Raw genomic sequence first — 15,831 nt, 5'->3', positions numbered from 1 at the left:
ACTTCTTTCCTCGTCCATGGGGCCTTCCGCCTCGCCTGAGTCCACCAGCTGCCGCTGCCGCTCCTCCGACAAGTTGGTCGTTTCAGCGAGACAGGCATCAGCAATGTTTGGTCTCAGCCGTCCGACGGATGAGAGGATTTCCTGCACATCCTGGAGCGTGGCTGCTCAGGATCCACTGCGGAAGGAGCGAAAGCGTGGCCGGCTCACCTACCGGGGGATTAGTTCAACTGTTGGAGCGCACGCGTGAGGTAGTGGGATCGATGCCCGCATTCTCCACTTGCTTTTAAAACTGCGAGTGCACCCACTCACTCAGCTGGTCTGCAGCAGACGGAATACCGTTTGCGTACGCCGCCTCCCTGAGAGTGGTCCCGAAAGATCAAAAGCTTCACGCGTGAGCGACAGGCAGGTCCTGCTGTTTCAGGGTGCAGCGTAGGAAGGAAGTCGAGCTGCGCAGCGAAGGGAAACGCCTGCGGCGTTGATGTTTTTTCCCTGCGGGGTGAAAGTCAGCTCCTTGAAAGGATCACACCGGTGGTGGGTGAGTCGCCTGAGGTCAGCGGGCACGTCCTGGACGTGTTTGGAGGCAACTCGAACCGGTCGGTAAGCTGCGGCCCAAACCCTAACCTGACATGTACACGAAGCTGCGAGTCAGGTACTGCACCGGCAGACTCTGGCAGTTTCGGATCAGCACTCGAGACGATTTCTTCATGCCAGCACAGGCCGAAGCTGTGGAGATCAGCCAGTGGCTCAGGATCTGCCAGAGTGACAGATTTTCAGGGAGGCAACGACGTCGCATTAGTGGAGGAGCGCGGCCAAGCATCAGCAAGGGAGAGTTACTGCTGGGCTCTCCTTCGATAGCTCAGCTGGTAGAGCGGAGGACTGTAGTGTCTCGCCAACCTGTCATCCTTAGGTTGCCGGTTCAATTCCGGCTCGAAGGAGCCCCCCACCCTGCTGCTTTTTGCAAACAGTGAGCATCCACCAGCACGCGGGCCACAGCAACACAGATGAGCTGAAAAGGCGACACGTCGGCACACGCCCTTCCCCCTCTGCAACCAGCCAGCTGTCTCCGTGCTGCGGCTGCAGCTGACGGCCAGCAGGGTGCCTCGTTTTCGACACAAACGCATGAAAGCACTTTGTGCTCACTGCAACCAAATGAAGTCTTCTATCAGTCAGGCGGGGCCCTGCGACGTCACCTCACGCTCGTGGTGGCTGCGCCAAGGCTGAAGTCGTTTCCACCAGCAATCGCCATCGCCTCAGCACTTCTTTCCTCGTCCATGGGGCCTTCCGCCTCGCCTGAGTCCACCAGCTGCCGCTGCCGCTCCTCCGACAAGTTGGTCGTTTCAGCGAGACAGGCATCAGCAATGTTTGGTCTCAGCCGTCCGACGGATGAGAGGATTTCCTGCACATCCTGGAGCGTGGCTGCTCAGGATCCACTGCGGAAGGAGCGAAAGCGTGGCCGGCTCACCTATCGGGGGATTAGTTCAACTGTTGGAGCGCACGCGTGAGGTAGTGGGATCGATGCCCGCATTCTCCACTTGCTTTTAAAACTGCGAGTGCACCCACTCACTCAGCTGGTCTGCAGCAGACGGAATACCGTTTGCGTACGCCGCCTCCCTGAGAGTGGTCCCGAAAGATCAAAAGCTTCACGCGTGAGCGACAGGCAGGTCCTGCTGTTTCAGGGTGCAGCGTAGGAAGGAAGTCGAGCTGCGCAGCGAAGGGAAACGCCTGCGGCGTTGATGTTTTTTCCCTGCGGGGTGAAAGTCAGCTCCTTGAAAGGATCACACCGGTGGTGGGTGAGTCGCCTGAGGTCAGCGGGCACGTCCTGGACGTGTTTGGAGGCAACTCGAACCGGTCGGTAAGCTGCGGCCCAAACCCTAACCTGACATGTACACGAAGCTGCGAGTCAGGTACTGCACCGGCAGACTCTGGCAGTTTCGGATCAGCACTCGAGACGATTTCTTCATGCCAGCACAGGCCGAAGCTGTGGAGATCAGCCAGTGGCTCAGGATCTGCCAGAGTGACAGATTTTCAGGGAGGCAACGACGTCGCATTAGTGGAGGAGCGCGGCCAAGCATCAGCAAGGGAGAGCTACTGCTGGGCTCTCCTTCGATAGCTCAGCTGGTAGAGCGGAGGACTGTAGTGTCTCGCCAACCTGTCATCCTTAGGTAGCCGGTTCAATTCCGGCTCGAAGGAGCCCCCCACCCTGCTGCTTTTTGCAAACAGTGAGCATCCACCAGCACGCGGGCCACAGCAACACAGATGAGCTGAAAAGGCGACACGTCGGCACATGCCCTTCCCCCTCTGCAACCAGCCAGCTGTCTCCGTGCTGCGGCTGCAGCTGACGGCCAGCAGGGTGCCTCGTTTTCGACACAAACGCATGAAAGCACTTTGTGCTCACTGCAACCAAATGAAGTCTTCTATCAGTCAGGCGGGGCCCTGCGACGTCACCTCACGCTCGTGGTGGCTGCGCCAAGGCTGAAGTCGTTTCCACCAGCAATCGCCATCGCCTCAGCACTTCTTTCCTCGTCCATGGGGCCTTCCGCCTCGCCTGAGTCCACCAGCTGCCGCTGCCGCTCCTCCGACAAGTTGGTCGTTTCAGCGAGACAGGCATCAGCAATGTTTGGTCTCAGCCGTCCGACGGATGAGAGGATTTCCTGCACATCCTGGAGCGTGGCTGCTCAGGATCCACTGCGGAAGGAGCGAAAGCGTGGCCGGCTCACCTATCGGGGGATTAGTTCAACTGTTGGAGCGCACGCGTGAGGTAGTGGGATCGATGCCCGCATTCTCCACTTGCTTTTAAAACTGCGAGTGCACCCACTCACTCAGCTGGTCTGCAGCAGACGGAATACCGTTTGCGTACGCCGCCTCCCTGAGAGTGGTCCCGAAAGATCAAAAGCTTCACGCGTGAGCGACAGGCAGGTCCTGCTGTTTCAGGGTGCAGCGTAGGAAGGAAGTCGAGCTGCGCAGCGAAGGGAAACGCCTGCGGCGTTGATGTTTTTTCCCTGCGGGGTGAAAGTCAGCTCCTTGAAAGGATCACACCGGTGGTGGGTGAGTCGCCTGAGGTCAGCGGGCACGTCCTGGACGTGTTTGGAGGCAACTTGAACCGGTCGGTAAGCTGCGGCCCAAACCCTAACCTGACATGTACACGAAGCTGCGAGTCAGGTACTGCACCGGCAGAATCTGGCAGTTTCGGATCAGCACTCGAAACGATTTCTTCATGCCAGCACAGGCCGAAGCTGTGGAGATCAGCCAGTGGCTCAGGATCTGCCAGAGTGACAGATTTTCAGGGAGGCAACGACGTCGCATTAGTGGAGGAGCGCGGCCAAGCATCAGCAAGGGAGAGCCACTGCTGGGCTCTCCTTCGATAGCTCAGCTGGTAGAGCGGAGGACTGTAGTGTCTCGCCAACCTGTCATCCTTAGGTCGCCGGTTCAATTCCGGCTCGAAGGAGCCCCCCACCCTGCTGCTTTTTGCAAACAGTGAGCATCCACCAGCACGCGGGCCACAGCAACACAGATGAGCTGAAAACGCGACACGTCGGCACACGCCCTTCCCCCTCTGCAACCAGCCAGCTGTCTCCGTGCTGCGGCTGCAGCTGACGGCCAGCAGGGTTTTTTTTTATTTCAAAAATATACTTTATTCATAAATGATTTGATGGTCTGTACATTGGATCATGCCATACATATGTCCATATTTACAAACACAGATTCGACTTTATTCTTGTCCTTTACAATCCTGTGCATTTTTTCAATCTTGTATATATACATATATTTGGCTGAGGCATCAGCAGAGCCCAAAAAAACGTCTGTATGGGCCCCCTGTTCTTCTTTCGGCAGGCCGATCTTACACAGTGGTCTTTCCCCACCGCGCCTTGGCGGCAGCTGCCCCAAGCTTCAGCGCGTCCCTCAACACGTAGTCTTGGACCTTGGAATGTGCCAGTCTGCAACACTCGGTCGGGGTCAACTCCTTCAGCTGGAAGATCAACAGGTTTCGGACCGCCCAGAGAGCGTCCTTCACCGAGTTGATGATCGTCCAGGCGCAGTTAATGTTCGTCTCGGTGTGAGTCCCGGGCAGGGTGCCTCGTTTTCGACACAAACGCATGAAAGCACTTTGTGCTCACTGCAACCAAATGAAGTCTTCTATCAGTCAGGCGGGGCCCTGCGACGTCACCTCACGTTCGTGGTGGCTGCGCCAAGGCTGAAGTCGTTTCCACCTCCAATCAGCAATCGCCATTGCCTCAGCACTTCTTTCCTCGTCCATGGGGCCTTCCGCCTCGCCTGAGTCCACCAGCTGCCGCTGCCGCTCCTCCGACAAGTTGGTTCTTTCAGCGAGACAGGCATCAGCAATGTTTGGTCTCAGCCGTCCGACGGGTGAGAGGATTTCCTGCACATCCTGGAGCGTGGCTGCTCAGGATCCACTGCGGAAGGAGCGAAAGCATGGCCGGCTCACCTACCGGGGGATTAGTCAACTGTTGGAGCGCACACGTGAGGTAGTGGGATTCATGCCCGCATTCTCCACTTGCTTTTAAAACTGCGAGTGCACCCACTCACTCAGCTGGTCTGCAGCAGACGGAATACCGTTTGCGTACGCCGCCTCCCTGAGAGTGGTCCCGAAAGATCAAAAGCTTCACGCGTGAGCGACAGGCAGGTCCTGCTGTTTCAGGGTGCAGCGTAGGAAGGAAGTCGAGCTGCGCAGCGAAGGGAAACGCCTGCGGCGTTGATGTTTTTTCCCTGCGGGGTGAAAGTCAGCTCCTTGAAAGGATCACACCGGTGGTGGGTGAGTCGCCTGAGGTCAGCGGGCACGTCCTGGACGTGTTTGGAGGCAACTTGAACCAGTCGGTAAGCTGCGGCCCAAACCCTAACCTGACATGTACACGAAGCTGCGAGTCAGGTACTGCACCGGCAGACTCTGGCAGTTTCGGATCAGCACTCGAGACGATTTCTTCATGCCAGCACAGGCCGAAGCTGTGGAGATCAGCCAGTGGCTCAGGATCTGCCAGAGTGACAGATTTTCAGGGAGGCAACGACGTCGCATTAGTGGAGGAGCGCGGCCAAGCATCAGCAAGGGAGAGCTACTGCTGGGCTCTCCTTCGATAGCTCAGCTGGTAGAGCGGAGGACTGTAGTGTCTCGCCAACCTGTCATCCTTAGGTCGCCGGTTCAATTCCGGCTCGAAGGAGCCCCCCACCCTGCTGCTTTTTGCAAACAGTGAGCATCCACCAGCACGCGGGCCACAGCAACACAGATGAGCTGAAAAGGCGACACGTCGGCACACGCCCTTCCCCCTCTGCAACCAGCCAGCTGTCTCCGTGCTGCGGCTGCAGCTGACGGCCAGCAGGGTGCCTCGTTTTCGACACAAACGCATGAAAGCACTTTGTGCTCACTGCAACCAAATGAAGTCTTCTATCAGTCAGGCGGGGCCCTGCGACGTCACCTCACGCTCGTGGTGGCTGCGCCAAGGCTGAAGTCGTTTCCACCAGCAATCGCCATCGCCTCAGCACTTCTTTCCTCGTCCATGGGGCCTTCCGCCTCGCCTGAGTCCACCAGCTGCCGCTGCCGCTCCTCCGACAAGTTGGTCGTTTCAGCGAGACAGGCATCAGCAATGTTTGGTCTCAGCCGTCTGACGGATGAGAGGATTTCCTGCACATCCTGGAGCGTGGCTGCTCAGGATCCACTGCGGAAGGAGCGAAAGCGTGGCCGGCTCACCTCCCGGGGGATTAGTTCAACTGTTGGAGCGCACGCGTGAGGTAGTGGGATCGATGCCCGCATTCTCCACTTGCTTTTAAAACTGCGAGTGCACCCACTCACTCAGCTGGTCTGCAGCAGACGGAATACCGTTTGCGTACGCCGCCTCCCTGAGAGTGGTCCCGAAAGATCCAAAGCTTCACGCGTGAGCGATAGGCAGGTCCTGCTGTTTCAGGGTGCAGCGTCGGAAGGAAGTCGAGCTGCGCAGCGAAGGGAAATGCCTGCGGCGTTGATGTTTTTTCCCTGCGGGGTGAAAGTCAGCTCCTTGAAAGGATCACACCGGTGGTGGGTGAGTCGCCTGAGGTCAGCGGGCACGTCCTGGACGTGTTTGGAGGCAACTTGAACCAGTCGGTAAGCTGCGGCCCAAACCCTAACCTGACATGTACACGAAGCTGCGAGTCAGGTACTGTACCGGCAGACTCTGGCAGTTTCGGATCAGCACTCGAGACGATTTCTTCATGCCAGCACAGGCCGAAGCTGTGGAGATCAGCCAGTGGCTCAGGATCTGCCAGAGTGACAGATTTTCAGGGAGGCAACGACGTCGCATTAGTGGAGGAGCGCGGCCAAGCATCAGCAAGGGAGAGCCACTGCTGGGCTCTCCTTCGATAGCTCAGCTGGTAGAGCGGAGGACTGTAGTGTCTCGCCAACCTGTCATCCTTAGGTCGCCGGCTCGAAGGAGCCCCCCACCCTGCTGCTTTTTGCAAACAGTGAGCATCCACCAGCACGCGGGCCACAGCAACACAGATGAGCTGAAAAGGCGACACGTCGGCACACGCCCTTCCCCCTCTGCAACCAGCCAGCTGTCTCCGTGCTGCGGCTGCAGCTGACGGCCAGCAGGGTGCCTCGTTTTCGACACAAACGCATGAAAGCACTTTGTGCTCACTGCAACCAAATGAAGTCTTCTATCAGTCAGGCGGGGCCCTGCGACGTCACCTCACGCTCGTGGTGGCTGCGCCAAGGCTGAAGTCGTTTCCATCAGCAATCGCCATCGCCTCAGCACTTCTTTCCTCGTCCATGGGGCCTTCCGCCTCGCCTGAGTCCACCAGCTGCCGCTGCCGCTCCTCCGACAAGTTGGTCGTTTCAGCGAGACAGGCATCAGCAATGTTTGGTCTCAGCCGTCCGACGGATGAGAGGATTTCCTGCACATCCTGGAGCGTGGCTGCTCAGGATCCACTGCGGAAGGAGCGAAAGCGTGGCCGGCTCACCTACCGGGGGATTAGTTCAACTGTTGGAGCACACGCGTGAGGTAGTGGGATCGATGCCCGCATTCTCCACTTGCTTTTAAAACTGCGAGTGCACCCACTCACTCAGCTGGTCTGCAGCAGACGGAATACCGTTTGCGTACGCCGCCTCCCTGAGAGTGGTCCCGAAAGATCAAAAGCTTCACGCGTGAGCGACAGGCAGGTCCTGCTGTTTCAGGGTGCAGCGTAGGAAGGAAGTCGAGCTGCGCAGCGAAGGGAAACGCCTGCGGCGTTGATGTTTTTTCCCTGCGGGGTGAAAGTCAGCTCCTTGAAAGGATCACACCGGTGGTGGGTGAGTCGCCTGAGGTCAGCGGGCACGTCCTGGACGTGTTTGGAGGCAACTTGAACCGGTCGGTAAGCTGCGGCCCAAACCCTAACCTGACATGTACACGAAGCTGCGAGTCAGGTACTGTACCGGCAGAATCTGGCAGTTTCGGATCAGCACTCGAGACGATTTCTTCATGCCAGCACAGGCCGAAGCTGTGGAGATCAGCCAGTGGCTCAGGATCTGCCAGAGTGACAGATTTTCAGGGAGGCAACGACGTCGCATTAGTGGAGGAGCGCGGCCAAGCATCAGCAAGGGAGAGCCACTGCTGGGCTCTCCTTCGATAGCTCAGCTGGTAGAGCGGAGGACTGTAGTGTCTCGCCAACCTGTCATCCTTAGGTCGCCGGCTCGAAGGAGCCCCCCACCCTGCTGCTTTTTGCAAACAGTGAGCATCCACCAGCACGCGGGCCACAGCAACACAGATGAGCTGAAAAGGCGACACGTCGGCACACGCCCTTCCCCCTCTGCAACCAGCCAGCTGTCTCCGTGCTGCGGCTGCAGCTGACGGCCAGCAGGGTGCCTCGTTTTCGACACAAACGCATGAAAGCACTTTGTGCTCACTGCAACCAAATGAAGTCTTCTATCAGTCAGGCGGGGCCCTGCGACGTCACCTCACGCTCGTGGTGGCTGCGCCAAGGCTGAAGTCGTTTCCATCAGCAATCGCCATCGCCTCAGCACTTCTTTCCTCGTCCATGGGGCCTTCCGCCTCGCCTGAGTCCACCAGCTGCCGCTGCCGCTCCTCCGACAAGTTGGTCGTTTCAGCGAGACAGGCATCAGCAATGTTTGGTCTCAGCCGTCCGACGGATGAGAGGATTTCCTGCACATCCTGGAGCGTGGCTGCTCAGGATCCACTGCGGAAGGAGCGAAAGCGTGGCCGGCTCACCTACCGGGGGATTAGTTCAACTGTTGGAGCGCACGCGTGAGGTAGTGGGATCGATGCCCGCATTCTCCACTTGCTTTTAAAACTGCGAGTGCACCCACTCACTCAGCTGGTCTGCAGCAGACGGAATACCGTTTGCGTACGCCGCCTCCCTGAGAGTGGTCCCGAAAGATCCAAAGCTTCACGCGTGAGCGATAGGCAGGTCCTGCTGTTTCAGGGTGCAGCGTAGGAAGGAAGTCGAGCTGCGCAGCGAAGGGAAACGCCTGCGGCGTTGATGTTTTTTCCCTGCGGGGTGAAAGTCAGCTCCTTGAAAGGATCACTCCGGTGGTGGGTGAGTCGCCTGAGGTCAGCGGGCACGTCATGGACGTGTTTGGAGGCAACTTGAACCAGTCGGTAAGCTGCGGCCCAAACCCTAACCTGACATGTACACGAAGCTGCGAGTCAGGTACTGTACCGGCAGAATCTGGCAGTTTCGGATCAGCACTCGAGACGATTTCTTCATGCCAGCACAGGCCGAAGCTGTGGAGATCAGCCAATGGCTCAGGATCTGCCAGAGTGACAGATTTTCAGGGAGGCAACGGCGTCGCATTAGTGGAGGAGCGCGGCAAAGCATCAGCAAGGGAGAGCCACTGCTGGGCTCTCCTTCGATAGCTCAGCTGGTAGAGCGGAGGACTGTAGTGTGTCGCAAACCTGTCATCCTTAGGTCGCCGGTTCAATTCCGGCTTGAAGGAGCCCCCCACCCTGCTGCCTTTTGCAAACAGTGAGCATCCACCAGCACGCGGGCCACAGCAACACAGATGAGCTGAAAACGCGACACGTCGGCACACACCCTTCCCCCTCTGCAACCAGCCAGCTGTCTCCGTGCTGCGGCTGCAGCTGACGGCCAGCGGGGTGCCTCGTTTTCTTTTTTTTTTATTTCAAAAATATACTTTATTCATAGAATGATTTGATGGTCTGTACATTGGATCATGCCATACATATGTCCATATCTACAAACACAGATTCGACTTTATCCTTGTCATTCGCATTTACAATCCTGTGCATTTTTCAATCTTGTACATATACATGTATTTGGCTGAGGCATCAGCAGAGCCCAAAAAAACGTCCGCATGGGGCCCCTGTTCTTCTTTAGGCAGGCCGATCTTACACGGTGGTCTTTCCCCACCGCGCCTTGGCGGCAGCTGCCCCAAGCTTCAGCGCGTCCCTCAACACGTAGTCTTGGACCTTGGAATGTGCCAGTCTGCAACACTCGGTCAGGGTCAACTCCTTCAGCTGGAAGATCAACAGGTTTCGGACCGCCCAGAGAGCGTCCTTCACCGAGTTGATGATCCTCCAGGCGCAGTTAATGTTCGTCTCGGTGTGAGTCCCGGGGAACAGGCCGTAGAGCACGGAGTCCCGCGTCACGGCGCTGCTCGGGACGAACCTCGACAAGCACCACTGCATTCCTCTCCAGACTTCCTCTGCATAGGCACATTCCAGAAGGAGGTGTGTGACAGTCTCGTCCCCCCCGCAGCCACTTCGAGGGCAGCGTGCGGTGCGGCAGAGAGTCCGGGCGTGCATAAAGGATCTCACAGGCAGAGCCCTTCTCACCACCAGCCAAGCCACGTCTTGGTGCTTGTTGGAAAGTTCTGGCGATGAGGCATTCTGCCAAATGGCTTTGACAGTCTGCTCAGGGAACCGCTCGACAGGATCCGCCCTCTCCTTTTCCCGAAGGGTCTCAAGGACGCTACGTGCTGACCACTTCCTGATGGACTTGTGGTCAAAGGTGTTTTTCCTCATAAATTTCTCCACGAAGGACAGGTGATACGGAACGGTCCAACTACTCGGAGCGTTCCGCGGCAGCGAGGCCAGGCCCATCCTTCGCAACACCGGGGACAGGTAGAACCTCAGTACGTAGTGACACTTGGTGTTTGCGTACCGGGGATCCACGCACAGCTTGATGCAGCAACACACAAAGGTGGCCATCAGGGTGAGGGTGGCATTGGGCGTGTTTTTTCCCCCATTGCACCGGTCTTTGTACATAGAGTCTCTTCGGACCCGGTCCATCTTTGATCTCCAAATGAATTGGAAGATGGCCCGGGTGACTGCGGCGGCACAGGTCCTGGGGATAGGCCAGACCTGTGCCACATATAGCAATACTGAGAGGACCTCACACCTGATGACCAGGTTTTTTCCCGCGATGGAGAGCGACCGTTGCCCCCATCTGCCTAGTTTCTGTCTCATCTTCCTGATCCGCTCCTCCCAGGTCTTGGCGCACGCCCCAGCCCCCCCGAACCAAATACCCAGCACCTTCAGGTGGTCAGTCCTGACGGTGAAGGGGATAGAGGATTGGTCGGCCCAGTTCCCGAAGAGCATGGCCTCGCTCTTGCCTCGGTTTACCTTGGCCCCCGAGGCCCGTTCGAACTGGTCGCAGATGCACACGAGTCTGTGCACGGACAGCGGATCCGAGCAGAAAACAGCGACGTCATCCATGTACAGGGAGGCCTTAACCTGCAGGCCCCCGCTGCCAGGAATAGTCACCCCTCTCAGGCTCGCATCCTTCCTGATGGATTCGGCAAATGGCTCTATGCAACACACAAACAAGGCGGGTGAGAGAGGGCATCCCTGCCTGACTCCAGATCTTTCAGGGAAGCTATCTGATTCCCACCCATTGATTGAGACTGCACTGACAATGTTGGTGTAGAGCAGTCTGATCCAATTTCCGATTCCCTCCCCAAAGCCCATTTTGGAGAGGACATCCCTCATATATGTATGCGATATCCTGTCAAAGGCTTTCTCCTGGTCCAGGCTGATGAGGCAGGTGTCCACCCCCCTGTCCTGCACGTAGGCGATCGTATCCCTGAGGAGTGCGAGACTCTCAGAGATCTTCCTGCCCGGTACAGCACAGGTTTGGTCCGGGTGGATCACCGATCCCAGAGCAGACCTGACCCGGTTGGCGATGACCTTTGACAGGATTTTGTAGTCTGCATTTAACAGTGAGATCGGTCTCCAATTTCTAATTTCCTCCCTCTCCCCCTTCCGCTTGTAGACGAGGGTGATGATGCCTTTCCTCATGGATTCACTCATGGTACCTGCCCGGAGCATACTGACATACACCTCCAGCAGGTCCTGGCCGATCAAGTCCCAAAGAGCGGAATAAACCTCGACCGGTAAGCCGTCGCTTCCGGGAGTTTTATTCTTTTCGAAGGATTCGAGGGCCTTGGTCAGTTCATCCAGAGATAGCGGCTGGTCCAGCCTCTCTCGTGTTCCGTCATCTAGGACCTCCGTGATAGAGGACAGGAACGACTGGGAGGCCGCGCTGTCGGTCGGCTTCGAGTCATACAGGCTGGCGTAGAAGGATTTGCTGATCCTCATGACGTCAGCCTGAGATGACGTTACCGAGCCATCCTCTTTCTTCAGGCTGCTGAGCACGGAGCTCTCTTTGTGCACCTTCTGGAAGAAGAAACGTGAGCACGTCTCGTCCTGCTCCACCGAGCGGACCCTGGACCGGAAGATTATCCTGGAGGCCTCCGAGGCAAAGAGCGAGGCTTGCTGGCCCTTCACCTCCTTGAGGTCCTCCGTGACATCCACCCCCATCGTCTGCAGCAGGAGCAGGTTCTGCATACTTTCCTGGAGCTGGGACAGTTTTCCCCGCCTCTCTCTCGCCTCCTGGACACCTTTGAGGATAAAGAACCTCTTGATGTTCCCTTTTACCGTTTCCCACCAGTCCGCTGGAGACTCAAAGAGGGGCTTCACGGTTCTCCAACCTGCGTAATCCCTCTTGAGCTCTTCGATGTTTCCCGGGGTCAACAGCTTAGTGTTCAGTTTCCACGTTCCCTTGCCCGCCCGCTGTTCGTCCTGTAGGTGACAGTCGGCCAGCAGGAGGCAGTGGTCAGAGAAGAACACCGGCTTGACGTCGGTGGATCTGACCGAGAGCGTTCGGGACACAAACAGGTAATCTATCCTTGAGCGGATAGACCCGTCTGCCCGTGACCAGGTGTATCTACGCTGCGCTCCGTCTGCAGGGGCGCTGAAGACGTCGTGCAGCTTGGCGTCTTTGACCGTTTCCATCACGGCCCTGGACGTAGCGTCCGGTTTACTGTCCCCCCCGCCGGATCGTCCATCAGCATCAATGATGCAGTTGAAGTCTCCGGCCAGAATGACCGGCCTGGATGTAGCCAGCAGCAGTGGAAGCTGTTGCAGGACGGCCAACCGTTCACTCTTACCCACTGAGGCGTACACGTTGATTAGTCTCACGGGAGCGTTTCTGTATTTGACGTCCACGACGAGGAGGCGCCCGCCCACCACCTCCTTAACCTCGGAGATGGTGAAGTTGCCTCCCCGCAACAGGATACCCAGGCCGGAGGCGCGGCTATCGTTGCCCCCCGACCACACTGACGGCCCGTGGGCCCACAAGCTCGACCATCTCCTGTAACTGCTGAGGTGCGGTATCCCGCACTCCTGCAGAAACAGGACATCGGCTTTGACGTTGGCCAGGAAGGCCAGCGTTGAAACACATCGCGTAGCCGCTTTAATGCTACGCACATTTATGCTGGCAATTTTAAACCCCATTTTAACAGTTTGCGGGGTTACCAGTGTCCATTTTCTTCTGGTCTTGCTCCAGTGGGGTAGCTGCGTGCATCCCCGTGGTGACAGCAAACTGCTGGACCTTCCCAGGGCTGAGGTAGTTGTCCGGCTCCACGCTGGAGTCATTTCCCCGCTCTGGTGTCATCGTGTCAGACCCAGGGTCCGCATCGCCCCGTTCTCCATCTGACATCAGGGCTGTCACTGGGACGCTGCTCCCAGTTCCCTGGAGCTGTGGGCCGGTGGGTACCCCTTGGTTCTCACCGGGTAGGGGGAGGCCTTCACCCATCCCCTCAGAGGGATCGTCTTTTCCTTCTTGGGCGGTGTTGCCCTCCTTTCTCCCCACGGCGCTCTGCCTCTTCCTCCGGAGGCGACCCTTCTTGTGCCCGTCCTCACCCTCGGAGGAGCTGCCTGTATCCTCCTCTTGGAGGTGTCTCTTCCCCCTTCGCTTGGTGGCTTTGGGGCCCTCGAGAGGTTTCCTTTTCCTGTTTTTAACGATAATCCACTGCTCTGCCTCCTTTGATCCCTCCTCTTCCATTTCCTCCGTCTGTCTTGCAGGAGCTTGGGTCGGCTGCTGCATCTCCCCGCTGTCTGCTGCCTGCTCCCCTACAACTTTCCCTTCCTTCTGGGTGCCTCCAGGCACCGTTCCTTTGCTGATTCGCGGTACCTCGTTGGACTTTGTCGGTCCGCGGCTCGTGTTGCCACCTCCGGCCATCTGTGCGTAGGTGGCGGCTCCTCGTCTTGGGCAGGCCTTGTACATGTGGCCCGCCTCCCCGCACAGGTTGCAGCTCTTTTCCTCCCGACAGTCATTAGTCAAGTGACCCTCCTGTTTGCAGTTCCTGCAGATGGTCACTTTGCAATCCACCGCCACACGTCCCGACTTCCCGCAGGTTCGGCACACTTTGGGCTGCCCTGCATATGTCAGGTAGCCTCTGCTCCCTCCGATTGCGAAGCTCGAGGGTGGGTGGAGGATGTTCCCACTGTCATCGGCCCTCAGAGTTACCTTGACCTGCCTCTTACTGGTGTGAGTCCCGGGGAACAGGCCGTAGAGCACGGAGTCCCGCGTCACGGCGCTGCTCGGGACGAACCTCGACAAGCACCACTGCATTCCTCTCCAGACTTCCTCTGCATAGGCACATTCCAGAAGGAGGTGTGTGACAGTCTCGTCCCCCCCGCAGCCACTTCGAGGGCAGCGTGCGGTGCGGCAGAGAGTCTGGGCGTGTTTTTTCCCCCATTGCACCGGTCTTTGTACATTGAGTCTCTTCGGACCCGGTCCACCTTTGATCTCCAAATGAATTGGAAGATGGCCCGGGTGACTGTGGCGGCACAGGTCCTGGGGATAGGCCAGACCTGTGCCACATATAGCAATACTGAGAGTACTTTTTTTTTTTATTTCAAAAATATACTTTATTCATAAATGATTTGATGGTCTGTACATTGGATCATGCCATACATATGTCCATATTTACAAACACAGATTCGACTTTATTCTTGTCCTTTACAATCCTGTGCATTTTTTCAATCTTGTATCTATACATATATTTGGCTGAGGCATCAGCAGAGCCCAAAAAAACGTCTGTATGGGCCCCCTGTTCTTCTTTCGGCAGGCCGATCTTACACAGTGGTCTTTCCCCACCGCGCCTTGGCGGCAGCTGCCCCAAGCTTCAGCGCGTCCCTCAACACGTAGTCTTGGACCTTGGAATGTGCCAGTCTGCAACACTCGGTCGGGGTCAACTCCTTCAGCTGGAAGATCAACAGGTTTCGGACCGCCCAGAGAGCGTCCTTCACCGAGTTGATGATCCTCCAGGCGCAGTTAATGTTCGTCTCGGTGTGAGTCCCGGGGAACAGGCCGTAGAGCACGGAGTCCCGCGTCACGGCGCTGCTCGGGACGAACCTCGACAAGCACCACTGCATTCCTCTCCAGACTTCCTCTGCATAGGCACATTCCAGAAGGAGGTGTGTGACAGTCTCGTCCCCCCCGCAGCCACTTCGAGGGCAGCGTGCGGTGCGGCAGAGAGTCCGGGCGTGCATAAAGGATCTCACAGGCAGAGCCCTTCTCACCACCAGCCAAGCCACGTCTTGGTGCTTGTTGGAAAGTTCTGGCGATGAGGCATTCTGCCAAATGGCTTTGACAGTCTGCTCAGGGAACCGCTCGACAGGATCCGCCCTCTCCTTTTCCTGAAGGGTCTCAAGGACGCTACGTGCTGACCACTTCCTGATGGACTTGTGGTCAAAGGTGTTTTTCCTCATAAATTTCTCCACGAAGGACAGGTGATACGGAACGGTCCAACTACTCGGAGCATTCCGCGGCAGCGAGGCCAGGCCCATCCTTCGCAACACCGGGGACAGGTAGAACCTCAGTACGTAGTGACACTTGGTGTTTGCGTACCGGGGATCCACGCACAGCTTGATGCAGCCACACACAAAGGTGGCCATCAGGGTGAGGGTGGCATTGGGCGTGTTTTTTCCCCCATTGCACCGGTCTTTGTACATAGAGTCTCTTCGGACCCGGTCCATCTTTGATCTCCAAATGAATTGGAAGATGGCCCGGGTGACTGCGGCGGCACAGGTCCTGGGGATAGGCCAGACCTGTGCCACATATAGCAATACTGAGAGTACCTCACACCTGATGACCAGGTTTTTTCCCGCGATGGAGAGCGACCGTTGCCCCCATCTGCCTAGTTTCTGTCTCATCTTCCTGATCCGCTCCTCCCAGGTCTTGGCGCACGCCCCAGCCCCCCCGAACCAAATACCCAGCACCTTCAGGTGGTCAGTCCTGACGGTGAAGGGGATAGAGGATTGGTCGGCCCAGTTCCCGAAGAGCATGGCCTCGCTCTTGCCTCGGTTTACCTTGGCCCCCGAGGCCCGTTCGAACTGGTCGCAGATGCACACGAGTCTGTGCACGGACAGCGGATCCGAGCAGAAAACAGCGACGTCATCCATGTACAGGGAGGCCTTAACCTGCAGGCCCCCGCTGCCAGGAATAGTCACCCCTCTCAGGCTCGCATCCTTCCTGATGGATTCGGCAAATGGCTCTATGCAACACACAAACAAGGCGGGTGAGAGGGGGCATCCCTGCCTGACT

At 57.5% G+C, this 15,831-nt stretch overlaps 5 non-coding genes across 5 annotated transcripts; all 5 read left to right on the top strand.

Moving 5' to 3' along the window:
• Window positions 1-845: 845 nt before the first annotated feature.
• On the top strand, window positions 846-935 carry trnay-gua (transfer RNA tyrosine (anticodon GUA)). Its single transcript is given in 2 exon segments — window positions 846-882; window positions 900-935. It is a non-coding gene; the product is annotated as a tRNA-Tyr (tRNA).
• Window positions 936-2,100: 1,165 nt separating this feature from the next.
• trnay-gua (transfer RNA tyrosine (anticodon GUA)) lies at window positions 2,101-2,190 on the top strand. The gene is given in 2 exon segments: window positions 2,101-2,137; window positions 2,155-2,190. It is a non-coding gene; the product is annotated as a tRNA-Tyr (tRNA).
• Window positions 2,191-3,355: 1,165 nt separating this feature from the next.
• Window positions 3,356-3,445, top strand: trnay-gua (transfer RNA tyrosine (anticodon GUA)). The gene is given in 2 exon segments: window positions 3,356-3,392; window positions 3,410-3,445. It is a non-coding gene; the product is annotated as a tRNA-Tyr (tRNA).
• Window positions 3,446-5,081: 1,636 nt separating this feature from the next.
• On the top strand, window positions 5,082-5,171 carry trnay-gua (transfer RNA tyrosine (anticodon GUA)). The gene is given in 2 exon segments: window positions 5,082-5,118; window positions 5,136-5,171. It is a non-coding gene; the product is annotated as a tRNA-Tyr (tRNA).
• Window positions 5,172-8,824: 3,653 nt separating this feature from the next.
• On the top strand, window positions 8,825-8,914 carry trnay-gua (transfer RNA tyrosine (anticodon GUA)). Its single transcript is given in 2 exon segments — window positions 8,825-8,861; window positions 8,879-8,914. It is a non-coding gene; the product is annotated as a tRNA-Tyr (tRNA).
• Window positions 8,915-15,831: the final 6,917 nt, after the last annotated feature.

Source organism: Chiloscyllium punctatum, chromosome 5 (genome assembly GCF_047496795.1).
Source record: "Chiloscyllium punctatum isolate Juve2018m chromosome 5, sChiPun1.3, whole genome shotgun sequence".
Taxonomy (NCBI): Eukaryota; Metazoa; Chordata; class Chondrichthyes; order Orectolobiformes; family Hemiscylliidae; genus Chiloscyllium; species Chiloscyllium punctatum.
The sequence above is the reverse complement of the archived record's forward strand: the minus strand, read 5'-3'. Positions and strand labels throughout refer to the sequence as shown.